This window comes from Haliotis rubra, unplaced genomic scaffold, assembly GCF_003918875.1.
Source record: "Haliotis rubra isolate DU_JTF1 unplaced genomic scaffold, ASM391887v1 Scf70, whole genome shotgun sequence".
Lineage (NCBI taxonomy): Eukaryota > Metazoa > Mollusca > Gastropoda > Lepetellida > Haliotidae > Haliotis > Haliotis rubra.
In genome coordinates, this window is record NW_025767413.1 from 1,334,293 (window position 1) to 1,347,224 (window position 12,932).

The 12,932-nt window shown below is 39.3% G+C and overlaps 1 protein-coding gene across 2 annotated transcripts in view; it reads left to right on the top strand.

Moving 5' to 3' along the window:
• Window positions 1–6,921: 6,921 nt before the first annotated feature.
• The window catches only part of LOC124258763 (dual specificity tyrosine-phosphorylation-regulated kinase 4-like), a 56,890-nt gene continuing 50,879 nt past the window's right edge, over window positions 6,922–12,932 (top strand). The window contains exon 1 of one of the 2 annotated variants that reach the window (XM_046692847.1): window positions 6,922–7,045. The gene's annotated coding sequence lies outside the window, so the exon portion shown is untranslated. Of the gene's footprint in view, window positions 7,046–11,424; window positions 11,505–12,932 lie in introns of those variants that run through there. The other variant, XM_046692848.1, reaches the window with a different exon arrangement.

The window sequence follows — 12,932 nt, forward strand, 5'->3', positions numbered from 1 at the left end:
ACATGACATGTTAAACTGTAGTACCATCTAGCCACACACAACCCCATACAGAACGGACATGACATGTTAAACTGTAGTACCAACTATAGCCACACACAACCCCATACAGAACGGACATGACATGTTAAACTGTAGTACCAACTATAGCCACACACAACCCCATACAGAACGGACATGACATGTTAAACTGTAGTACCAACTAGCCACACACAACCCCATACAGAACGGACATGACATGTTAAACTGTAGTACCAACTATAGCCACACACAACCCCATACAGAACGGACATGACATGTTAAACTGTAGTACCAACTATAGCCACACACAACCCCATACAGAACGGACATGACATGTTAAACTGTAGTACCAACTATAGCCACACACAACCCCATACAGACACGGACATGACATGTTAAACTGTAGTACCAACTATAGCCACACACAACCCCATACAGAACGGACTGTTAGTGTAGTACAACTAACCACATACACACAACCCCATACAGAACGGACAGAACGTTAAACTATACATGACCATGTTACAACTGTAGTACCAACTATAGCCACACACAACCCCATACAGAACGGACATGACATGTTAAACTGTAGTACCAACTATAGCCACACACAACCCCATACAGACGGACGGACATGACATGTTAAACTGTACAGTACCAACTATAGCCATACAACCCCATACAGAACGGACATGACATGTTAAACTGTAGTACCAACTATAGCCACACACAACCCCATACAGAACGGACATGACATGTTAAACTGTAGTACCAACTAGCCACACACAACCCCATACAGAACGGACATGACATGTTAAACTGTAGTACCAACTAGCCACACACAACCCCCATACAGAACGGACATGACATGTTACTGGACATGACATGTTAAACTGTAGTACCAACTATAGTACCAACCACACACACAACCCCATACAGAACGGTACATATAGCCACATGTTAACGGACACTGTTAAACTGTAGTACCAACTATAGCCACACACAACCCCATACAGAACGGACATGACATGTTAAACTGTAGTACCAACTATAGCCACACACAACCCCATACAGAACGGACATGACATGTTAAACTATAGTACCAACTAGCCACACACAACCCTATACAGAACGGACATGACATGTTCCTGGTAGCCACACAAAACCCATACAGGACGGAAATACGCGTCTTACTAGGGATGGTACGGAATATGGGAATTGCTGTATTGATTTGTTGAAGATGTCATGTATGATTCCATGTCTTTGCAAGGGGTTATCACCGCAGGGGCGGTCAAGATTCTAGCCAGGCGCGTAGCAAGCCATATTTTCGTGTAAGCCCAATAGGTTGCAAAGCTTTATATTTAGATAGTATTGAGTGTTTACCCAACTTTCATGCTGATCTTTAGCAAAAATCATGTGTAAGCCTGGGCTTTTTGTTATAATGGTAGGTACGACCCTGCTAGCATTCTTGCAACTCGTCATCGTTCATTTTCGCTACAAAAATATTTGTTAAGTTAACATGCAATCCTGACGATTGCTAAGAGTGCGATGACATAATGTTGGGTATCTGGTCTTTTCAAACAGTTAAAACAATTTCTGCGGAATATTTTATATTTCTTGCAAAACAAACGCAATACTGGCGACGTGTGCTTGATATTTCTTTTTTGCCAAAAACGTTTTACCTGATTCAAATAAAAAAAATATATATGAAGGTTTGTAGATTTTACATTTGAAAGTAATATATTTATATGACTTTTGCAAGTCAAATTTCACTTCTGAATAAGTTTCAACGTTTTTGCGATAATTCACAGTGTGTCATGTTCGCTGGGAAAACTATATAGCCTAGGTCACGAGTGTCTCGGGTTTCTTCATAATTTTAGGCACAGTGCGGCTTAAAATGTACCTCTACTAAATATAACACTGAGATCCAAATGGAGCAAAGAACAATGCTGTATACTGTCAGGTGTACAACTGTGAAGGAGTCTACACTTGCTGAATCATTCTAGATTGCCTGGTTCTTTAACGTCGCACTCAGCAATATTCCAGCTATATGGCGGCGGTCTGTAAATAATCCAGTCTGGACCAGAAAATCCAGTGACAAACAGCACGAACATCGGTCTACGCAATTAAGATACGATGACAAGTTAGCGAGTCTGACAATCCGATCCCGTTAGTCGCCTTTTATGACAAGCATGGGTTGCTGAAGACCAATTCTAACCCAGATCTTCGAATTATTCAGTGTTGTGACATTTTCAATGTATTCTCTGTAAGGTGTGGGACACAGGGGCGTGTCATGCTTAGAAACAGCGTTAGAAAGACATATAGGTATATAGACCCTACCCTAGTACTTTATATAGTACGCCCCTGTGGTCTGGGAGACAGACTCACCACGGCCAAAAGAAATCAGGTGTACGTGAGAATGAAGTTTACTAAAGTCTTATCATATTAGAAACCTACTAAAAATAGAAACAGCATGAAATAATATTTTCCCTCTCTATGTCAGTCAGTTCTGAATTGATGATTAAACTGGTTCATGTATCATGACGTCACCTTCTACCCCGACAAAACAGGCCATGGTGTTATCTCGTCTGACTAACCCACAGTCTCATGATATTCATATAACTGTCATATTATGTGGAAAGTTTTATTAATAAACCGATAATTTATTACGTTTTCAAGTGGTGACATCGGTTTCTGTTTTGAATTTCTAACACATAAAACAGAACGTGGCCTTTAATTGACCTTCCGATGTGAACACATATAAGCCTGCCATATCGTATTTTTTCTATATCCAGAAGTCAATCAAATAGACGACCTCCTATCGGATTCGCTGTCGCCAGAGACAGATTTCATGTTGAGAGCAAACAATCTAAGACCCCCCGCAATGTGTGCTTATCGGTGTCGTCTGTCCAAGTTTCGAGTGCTGCACGAGATTACATGACATTCGGTGCTCCCAAACGTGTACTCGTTGCAGTATAGATCAGAGAAAATGCAGCCATATCATTTCATGGTCAATACACAAGATGGCGTTTCCTTAACATGATTAAACTGTTGAATCTACTCATTGTATTAAATTACGCCCATTAAAAATTCGACCTTGTGTGTTAAACAAAATATTTGAATTTTTTCTCGCAAGTTAAACAGCGTCGGATATATGCTAAAAGCTGCGCTTATAACTGGCGATATCGCTAACCCTTCGATTGCTTACGGTTAGTTTCACAAACACGCACGTGTGGGTTTATTTTAAATGGAGTTGTGGAAAACTGGGATTGATTTTCCTACAGCTTTACCTAACATCACGGACCAGTCGCCCACATACTCACGGACCACTGGTGTAAAAGCACCTGGCACGAATATAAGTACTTGTTAGCTTGTTTTAGCCCCTCCTTCACTCCTACGCCGCAGACAGGGGCCAAGATATACCCCCAGTGTACACCAGTCCCTGGCAGGATAGGCGACAAAACTGTTGATTGGCTGGACATGATGGCTGCCAATTATGGGTGCAGAGGGTGACTGACCGTCTGGCCATACAGTAAGCCTTGCTCTTGTGTAATAATATATTTGCAGCATTATAGAAGTTGTGCACTTGAACTCTTGAGAGTTGACCCATGGATTTCAACTCCTTTTTCTCTTGAATACACAATGCCAGTTAGAGAGCGGTCAAATGTAACATATGTAATATATGGGATTACACTTTCTTTGTAAAATACAGATTCTAGTACTTTTGTTGGGTTGAGTCCCATCCGGGATTCGAACCCGCATGTTTGAAGCCGCGGTGGCTGAGCAGGTTAGGCGTCTCACTTTGTGTGCTGGCGATTAGGTGCCTGACACTGAGGGTGTGGGTTCGATCTGTACTTTACTAAGAAAGTGTAATCCCAACTATAACATATGATGCGTACCTTTATCTGACATTACAGCTTGGTGCAGGACTGGGCAATGATTCCTGGATGGGACTCAGTCCGCACAAAATACCCCAAAATACCCGAATTTGTACTGTACTAAGAATGTACAAACCAAACAGTGAGCGAAATACTTTCCAAATTTTGCTAACCAGTCGGGCTAGCTTTGCCTGAAAGTTACTGGTCCACGAAAAATTTCACTGGCCCGAAATTTGAATGTAGACACGGGTTTCATCATTAAGCTGCTAATATGATGAACATTTTTATCAGGTCATAATCCTGCATGATTTAAAAGTGTATTGTAACGTAACAAGTCGGAGAGACTGATATATTTACAAAATGACCCCATGAAAATGCAACATTTGTTACATCTCTTCACTTTCTATAATGCTTTTTTGTTTTCGCTTTGAGAATCCATGATTACGTAGAACCAGGACTGCATTTGCAGATGTTAACGCATGAGAGAGAGAGAGAGAGAGAGAGAGAGAGAGAGAGAGAGAGAGAGAGAGAGAGAGAGAGAGAGAGAGAGAGAGAGAGAGAGAGAGAGAGAGAGAGAGAGAGAGAGAGAGAGAGAGAGAGAGAGAGAGAGAGAGAGAGAGAGATTATCTTGAACATCGTCTTACTGAAAAAATCTTTTTTCAATAAGTGCTGAATTACTGATTTGATTACTATGTTTATATCAGTTGTATTTAGGTGATCATATCTTAAATTCCGTCGGATCTCAGCTAGTTGTGTAAATGTAACAGCATGATAAAATTAATCAACTTTAAAAATCGTTGAAATTTGATGAACCAAAATGTTGGTGTATTTGTAGTCGTGGATACTTTACACGCTAAAAGACCCGGGTTCGATTCCCCACGTGGGTACAATGTGTGAAGCCCATTTGTGGTGTGATCTTGATGGAGTATTGCTAAAAGGTGCTGTGAGTCTTCTCGGATGACATGGATCGACGCCATAACAGAATCCATTAACTGCTGTCTTCCTCATCCACGATTATTCTGTTCGAGTCATCGTGACATATGAAATGGAGATTTTATTGTTTAGAATGCGGCTGTGCGTGTAAACCCGTAGCTCCCTATAACCACGGGTTGCTGTGATATAGTGACGACTTGGAGTGCCAGCGCTTGTGTCTGTCGGTGTAGTCGCATTGGCCTTCACTGGATCAGTGTTAATGTATGCAGAAAGATTTCACCTGAACAATGACAGAAGGATTACAAGCGTACAGGAACTCTACCTTAACGCTAAGTCTCTGAAAATATATGATTTTAACAGAAACAGTGAGTGAGTATAGTTTTATGCCGCTTTTAGCGATATTCCACTAATATCACCGCGGGGGACACCAGAATCAATCGACGTGGGAATAGTATGTGCCGAATACGATTTACAAGCCCGCATGACAAAATCAGGATTAGTGTATGAGACGACTAGTCCGGTAGTCAGGCTCGCTGTTCTGGTTGACACATGTCATCGTATCCCAGTTGTTAAAATAGATGGCCACGTAGTCAATCACTGGATATGCCTGAATATGGATATAGCTTGAATATCACTGAGTGCAGTGTGGGACGGGAGGAGGGAGGAGAACAATTCACTTTGCTCCATCAATGTGCATCAAATTATCAGTACTGAACACCGTCAAAGAATCCATTCATTTTCACTACTAATAAACGCAACAATTTCGCGTTTTGGTTATTTATTCAAAAGAGACGATTCATTTTATTTCACCATTGCCAACGATCTCTCACATTTTGGGCATATTTCTGAACTAACAATGTGTGAAGCCCATTTATGCCCCCAATCCCCGATATTGTTGGAATATTGGTAAAAGCGGCGTAAAACTAAACTCACTCATTTACTGTACGGTTGGGTCAGTTGACTCAAACGCCGCAATTCGTTGAATGCAGAGTTGCGTCCCTTTGTGCACACCAGAAACCGTTGATTGTGTGTTCGAACCGAATACCTATTTTGTGTCTGGATTTGTCTGCACTATTCCCCTGCTCGTGGGGTTCACCAGAGTTGCAAACGTCTAAGATCTGCATCACTTCCCTCCCTAAGATGACACACCGTGATATGTTATACGGGGCGTCAAACATAACAGCCGTTGTGTCAGGGGTTTGCGTAATGCTGACAAAAAAAAGATAATATCAGGGAAAATTTGTGCGATGCAAGATATTTATAATCTAAAATCATCTTAAATATTCCAACAAACAAAAACTTGGCGTTACAGTTTCTCTTATGAAATACATGTACGTTTCAACAGAGACCATATCATACATTATTATCATTATTATATGGTCTCGGGTTTCAAGAGGTTTCTGGTGCATTCAGTACAATTCAACGACGGCGATGAGTGAGTATGGTTTTAAGACGCGTTAGGCAAATGTTCCGGTAATAGATGATGGCGGGAGACACCAGGGCTTCTCACATTGTACCCATATGAGGAATCGAACCCGGGCCTGATTTTTTCCAAAAGGAATTTCTCTCAGCGAATCGCTTATCTTGAACTACGTGGAATATGAAGATATATGCAAACACGAATATTTAAACGCATAAATATGTATTTCAAACAAACACATTGCTGACCAACCAAAACCTGTCTTCAACCATTGTCAATCTTATCTACTGGCTTGTTTGATAAAGCTCTCGAAAAGTAACCAAAAAATAAAAATAGCTTACTATGTAATTAAACCTATCTGGCCACTTGACCCTGATCACCATGGCGACAGGCTCGATGTCCCACGGGCCGGTGTGTGAGACGGAGAATGAGCCACCGTGATGTATCAAGAAAGGAATAGATCAATTAAGCTAGATTATTTATCGATATCACACCCAGACCGTCACGCGAGACCTCACGAGACTTCAGGCATTGACTATAGGGGCTGTACCATCAACCGTATGGTCAGTTCTGAAACTGTGTCACACAAATGTGGCCATTATCATTAATAACTTATAAGCGGATTATTTAGAATTTTAAATGTTCAGATGTGTGTTTACATGTTGTCACAACAAGCTGTTGGGTATGTTGAGGCGGTTGATGAAAGCAATGACTGGTAATGATTGAAAGTGCCTCCGAATCTTCTCCATGAGGATGCGTGGATTAATCACAAGCAGTGGAGTAATCCAGAACTGAGGTAAGAGTTATATCAGCTGAAAATAATATCATTCATTACACATTTCTTAAAGGATACACGCGTTTGCCATACATTCTTATTATATACACATTTCTATAAATCGAATTTAAATGAAACCCGTAATGTATACAAATTCGGGACTTATATTAACGAAGACCATTGATCACGTTCCACTAAATACACAGTGAGATAACCGCAGAACTAACAGCTTGTTTTCGTGATGAGCACCATCAACACATACAACGGTATTACATTAATTTGTCAGAAATGATGTTGTTAAATGCCACGTGCACGATAAAAAATGTGTTTTGATCACGAGAATATATTTAGGTTTGAAAAGCGGTTCTAGTTTTCAACGAGCTCGACTCCCTGGTTAAATGAACAAAACTAAAATGCAGTTTTTTCAGTGCAGCGTTAAATAATAAATATTTATTAAGTGGCATTACGACATTATACTGTCGTGAAATATACTGCATTCAATATATTTACTGATGATGAAAATTTAAATCAAAGTTATACATACAACAGGAGGGTACCCAGCAGTAAACCTATAGCTCTTCGATGAATTGGCGTTATTGGGTTCGAATCCAAGATTAAATCTTTCCAAGTTTATAGGGCACATCACCCAAGTTGTAAACTAGTAATACATGTTTCATAGCATAGTGGTTAAAATGTTCGATCGTCATAACGAAGACACGGGTTCAATTCCCCTCCTGGGTACAATGTGTGAAGCCCATTTGTAGTGTCCTCCGCCGTGATATCGCTGGAATATTTCTAAAAGCGGCGTAAAACCCAACTCACTCACTCACTCACACAAATAACTTGGTGAAAACAAGTCGACGACATACCACAGAGATATTCGATTGCAGATTTTGAGTAAAGTTTGCTTTTGTAGAGGGTATTCAGTATACACTGTGTAACGCAAGTAAAGCAGCCAGGTGACAAGTCTTCTTGAGCGCAAAACGTTTTCTCCTCCATTATCCAGTCAATTATGAGTTCATTTAATACTCCTGAATAGGCGATGCAAAGTTCTGAACCGTCATGGATGAAACATATACATACTTAGGGCTCAATTGTAGGTGATTCCTTAATTATCACAAGTAGCGTCAGCATTAGTCTGTCATACAGACCCTGAAACAAATAAACTGGACAAAAATAGTTAGGGATATATGTAAATTTTGAAATTATGAATAATGATCTATTTATTCATTGACACACTGATAAAATATCAATCATAAAAATACCAATATCCCTAACTTATTTTGTCCAGTATATATCCAAACAAGTCCATCAGAGACTATAGTGGTTAGGCTACAGCAGCATCTATCCCATCCCTCATGGTAGAATATTAGTGAACATATATAGTGTGTTGGTCCAAATTTACCGTTTCTTTTCAAGTCTTATTTCGTGTTAATTTCGCCGCCATATAGCTGGAATATTGCTGAGTGCGGCGTAAAACTAAACACATTCACTCGTGTTATTTTCAATGCGTTATCTCTAGATTTCAAAGCCACATTTACTATAAATAGAGGCAATTCAGACTGATTGGACTATAATAGGTGTGTCTCGTTGAGTATATGTGTAAAGTATCCACGACTACAAATACACCAACATTTTGGTTCATCAAATTTCAACGATTTTCAAAGTTCATTAATTCTATCATGCTGTTCCATTTACACAACTAGCTGAGATCCGAGGGAATTTAAGATATGATCACCTAAATATAACTGATATAAAAATAGTAATCATATCAGTAATTCAGCGCTTATTGAAAAAAGATTTTTTCAGTAAGACGATGTTCAAGATAATATCTCTCTCTCTCTCTCTCTCTCTCTCACACACACACACACACACACACACACACACACACACACACACACACTTAACATAACGGGGACACCCACCCACCAAAAAATAGTTAAAGTTAAATTTGATAAATAACTATTTAAATAAATAAAGAGATATTTAAATATATAGATAAATAAATGTACGGCTTATAAAACTAACTGCTTATCTGTATGGGCAAATTCTGTTACAGGACCCGGTTACAGAACTAGGTTGATGCATGTCAATGTATGTACCAATGCATAGAACGATGCTCAGGATGTCAGTCGTTACATTCCTCACTAGAATATTTACAAACCGCCGTCAGTCAGTTCGAACAGTGTTGAGCGCGGCGTTCAACAACCAACAAATATTATTTTGTGATAATCTTAGTGAGTGCTTGATTTGATTGTAACTGAACCTTTAAAATATCGGTTAGCGTTCGACCGTGTGTTCACTACAACACATTTTGGCTGTATTCATATATTTCAGTTGTTTATTGGATATAAACGGAAAAAACAATGAGAATATGCATGGAGGTGATTATGATAAAGACAACATCAACGACACGCTCAACGACTCGGAATGCTTCGAGTATCGTGTTGTGTCACACACGTTGGACTGACTGAGTGAGTTTGGTTTTACGCCGCTTTTAGCAATATTCCAGCAACATCACGGCGGGGGACACCAGAAATGGGCTTCACACATTGTGCCCATGTGGGGATTCGAACCCGGGTCTTTGTCGTGACGAGCCAACGCTTTAGACATTAGGCTACCCCACCGCCCCGACACACGTTGGAAACATTAACTTTACCTTCGAGGACATCTAGGTTTATCAAGAAACAAAGTCATCAACAGTGATGATGACGTCAGTGTGGCCCTTAGGTTTAGTTTTTAAGGTTAGATACTATTTTAAAATTAAATCTGTGACACTCTGGTTATTTTACTATCCTTTGGTGAAAGGTTTTAAAAATTAAGATTATGTATTCTTAATGAGCACTATTGTTTCAGTTACAATATGGCCGAAATATTGTCGACGTGAATATAAATTTTAACTCACTCACTGTGATATTAAAGATGCAAGGTTTAAATCTTATAATGACTCATGAAAATCAGGGTTAGAATGGATCTTTTATGGAACCCATGTTTGTCGTATAAGAGGCGACTATAACGGGATCGGGTGGTTAGGCTCGCTGACATTGTTCATGCATGCCATCGTATGTAGATCGGTGTTCATGCTGTCAATCACTGCATTTTTCTGGTCCACACTCGAACATTGCTGAGTATAGCGTTAAATAGCAAACAAACTTGTTAAATCAACCTTTCACTTGCTGGTACGATAAAGAACAAAGCTAAGCTTACCAACCTTTCACAACGTATCAACTGTGTGATTGTGAGTTCGTATCCCATCTGGCCTCTATGATTTCCTTGAAAATTGTCGAAACTTTCGATAGTAAGGTTATCTAGAACGGGGCGGCTCTCGTCGAGAGTACGTAGTTGTAGGGAGGAAGCTTGGGCATCGCATCTATCTTCAAATTCTTTCTTCCTTGTGGGATTGCGACCACATCAGACATTTTGCTGTTTATATCAATGATGATTATGCATATCAATGATCGTCTCAGTCGATCACGCTCATTTATTTCATCATTGATGGAGCCTTTATTAAACCTAATAAGGGCTTTGGGTGGAATTTGAGCTCGGACTATCATTCCCTATACTACTACAAACGTTGCATAGCAACGGCAAGAAACATCACCTCTCTAACTTCGAAAGTTCGAAAGTCATCCAGTGCAACAAAAAATAAACTGAATCGTCTGATCTCTATTTGCAATCTGTTATTGGATCTCATTTAAGTATATCCACTGTCTAGTGAGGTGTTGTCATTACCGTTTAACCTGACAGCGTTGCATGTGGAGGTATACTTTGCCTGCGTTTCCTTGTCTCGGGTAAACCAAATCAAGCCCACGGGTGTGTCCACCTATTCTGACTTAATTAAGTCATAAATTAACAATTAATTATTTACACCTGGTATCGGATTTTCCTCGCGCGTTCATTTTAGGTCATTCTTTACCTGACGCCTCTCACAACAAGATGGGTTGCAGCGTTGGATCCCGTGCATATGCACCGTTCCTTTCAATTTCATGTTATCAGCACTATCACCTGAAAGTAGATTTTCTCAGCTGTCATCACATCAATTTCATATGATTTCTGAAAGAATTTGTTTCTGGGCTATTGAGGCAACTAGATGCCTTGGTCTTGGCTATTTTTTTTTCTGTTTGATCTAATGTTTGAGAAGATATATATTAATTGATATCACGTTAAAATGAAAGGAAAGTACGTCCGTGTTATCCGGAAAAAAGAGTAGATGACAAATAGGCACCTTTATTCTTGCTGTAATGTATCCAGCAAATCCTTGATAATCACCTTCTGAAAAAATACAGGATTCTACCAGTTTCATGAATGAATGGGATGGGATGAACGAACAGTCTTAGTCAAACGAATTTCCATTGGATAAAGATAAGTCACATGACCGGATGATAATCACAACAATGGGACGCGTGCAGACGACAGTCCTGTGTGATTTGATGCAAGGGAACAGGTTGTCATTATCTAAGATCTGATAAATGACAGGAAGGTACTGTGGCCGGATACATCTCACTTTAATCTGTCGTATTACCTCATGTAGAACTTTCAAGTTTTGTTTCTATGTAATTAACGAAAAGACTATTAGAGTTCGTCGAGCCGATCAATAAGCTGCACCTGGAAGACCCTAAAGTGCAGTAGCTTCCGTATGAGATGTTTTCATGTAGTACTTAACTGTAGGCATCTACTTCAGTTGTTTTTATAATTGTTATTGTAGGCAGTTGTTATCCATGCGACTAGTACCCACTGGTGTAGATTGTGAACATGTTTCCAAGGTAGCAATTGACAAGATGAACGACCTCGGTATCAAGAGTTGATCTTGACGTCATTTAGGCTATAACGAACTGGAAGTAAGTAGAACGAAAACTAAATATGTACCCATTTTATGAAGTCTTTTAAATGAAGTTTATGCTGTATGTCAAACTTCGACATTCACGGCTATATAATCCCTGTATTTTACGTGTCATATGACACCGCGGCAGAAGCAAACGACCCCGCCCCAGTCATCGAGTAAGTAAAATTCAATAAATTATCAAGGCTACTGTACTGTGTGTAATCACTACACTAGTGAATGATAATATCAGTAACAATCAATGTCGGTTAAGAACTAAGTCTACAAATGTATGGAAACAAATCCAGTATGCTAAAAACAGATTATATAGTGACTACTTACATTAGTAACTCCATAATTGTCAAAGCGAAGCCTGTGCCACAAACATTTGTATCTACTTGCCTTAACATTTGTATCATAAATTATTTTATGCATCATATTTATTAGAAATTATCAGACTGAACAGACCTTTTACAAGATATGGGCATCAGATGGGTGGGTTATGTGAGGGTGTGGGTGGGGTGTAATTGATTTTGTACGTGACATGCAGAGGTGTGTGACTTTGTACATAAATTTAATTAGGGGTGGGGTGGGGTGGGGTGTCATTCATATTGTACATGCTTCTCCATAAAAATCATCATCACCCCCTACCCATAAATTATGAACGGTCCCTTAGTGCAGTTCACTTTTAAGTGATTTCATTGATCAAATTGCTTGTTCAGTTTTCAACTTAGGAATCAGTTCTGAAACTTGTGATCAGTTACTTTACCAATGGTGAATTTTATCAAAATTAATTTTTGATAGTTAATAAGCATGAGTATAAAACAGTTTTATCTTTTATTTAAAGGTCTGTTAGCATTTCAACTTCATGTAACAAGTTATTCACTGTTCATAGATAAACATAAATAGACATAGTACCCTGAACAAAATTAAGTGTAGAAATCAAGTGGCCGATAACCTACATGTTAAAAGTTAAAGACTTAAGGACTTAAGGGGTCCTTAGATTAAACATCGTAGTAGAAAATATTTAAGGGCCCCAAGAATCCCTTCATTTTGACCACTGTCCAGTTTTGTTTTTAAGATATATAT